This window comes from Rhipicephalus microplus, chromosome X (genome assembly GCF_043290135.1).
Source record: "Rhipicephalus microplus isolate Deutch F79 chromosome X, USDA_Rmic, whole genome shotgun sequence".
Taxonomy (NCBI): domain Eukaryota; kingdom Metazoa; phylum Arthropoda; class Arachnida; order Ixodida; family Ixodidae; genus Rhipicephalus; species Rhipicephalus microplus.
In genome coordinates, this window is record NC_134710.1 from 173,963,491 (window position 1) to 173,964,730 (window position 1,240).

At 38.5% G+C, this 1,240-nt stretch overlaps 2 non-coding genes across 2 annotated transcripts; both read right to left on the reverse strand.

Moving 5' to 3' along the window:
• Nucleotides 1-266: 266 nt before the first annotated feature.
• Nucleotides 267-339, reverse strand: TRNAT-CGU (transfer RNA threonine (anticodon CGU)). The gene has a single exon. It is a non-coding gene; the product is annotated as a tRNA-Thr (tRNA).
• A 383-nt stretch (nucleotides 340-722) lies between these two features.
• TRNAT-CGU (transfer RNA threonine (anticodon CGU)) lies at nucleotides 723-795 on the reverse strand. The gene has a single exon. It is a non-coding gene; the product is annotated as a tRNA-Thr (tRNA).
• Nucleotides 796-1,240: the final 445 nt, after the last annotated feature.

Genomic DNA, 1,240 nt, shown 5'->3' on the forward strand with positions numbered 1-1,240 from the left:
CGCGCGCGCAAACACACACACACACACACACACACACACACACACACACACACACACACACACACACACACATATATATATATATATATATATATATATATATAAAATAAGGGAAAGAAGTGTATACCTAAGGGCTCGTTTTTCCGTGTTTTTAACACAATAATAATGAGATATAACAGACAGTAATGCCAAGGAATGTACAGGGGAAGTTATTAACATTAATGGAATGTGAATAAGAAGAAAGAAAAGTGGATGAAAAAATTACGAACTGTAAGCAGGAATCGAACCTACGACCTTCGAATTACGCGTTCGATGCTCTAACCACTGAGCTATTACAGCGGCACTCCCTCCATCCACTTTTTTGGGTTTATCTGTGAATTTAGAAGTAGGAGCGACAGTCAGCGCCATCTATAAGCCAAACAACGAGTGTGAAAACACTCTTATGCGCATGTTTGGCGTCACGTAGCACGTGAACTTATTATGAGCGGGCAGCTGATTAATTGTCCCTCTTATACAACCTAAACACACCAAGTCTGCCAGTACGAGACCCTCGTTCAATGAAATAAGGGAAAGAAGTGTATACCTAAGGGCTCGTTTTTCCGTGTTTTTAACACAATAATAATGAGATATAACAGACAGTAATGCCAAGGAATGTACAGGGGAAGTTATTAACATTAATGGAATGTAAATAAGAAGAAAGAAAAGTGGATGAAAAAATTACCAACTGTAAGCAGGAATCGAACCTACGACCTTCGAATTACGCGTTCGATGCTCTAACCACTGAGCTATTACAGCGGCACTCCCTCCATCCACTTTTTTGGGTTTATCTGTGAATTTAGAAGTAGGAGCGACAGTCAGCGCCATCTATAAGCCAAACAACGAGTGTGAAAACACTCTTATGCGCATGTTTGGCGTCACGTAGCACGTGAACTTATTATGAGCGGGCAGCTGATTAATTGTCCCTCTTATACAACCTAAACACACTTTGTATTCAAATTTTTTCATCCACTTTTCTTTCTTCTTATTTACATTCCATTAATGTTAATAACTTCCCCTGTACATTCCTTGGCATTACTGTCTGTTATATCTCATTATATATATATATATATATATATATATATATATACATATATATATAAGTGAATGTTCCCGTAAGAACGGCAACAACGCAACAACAGAAGCGTTATTTTGGCAGTTTCGGCCAGAGTCTTGCCAGGCTCAGGAATGAGAGTATATTCTG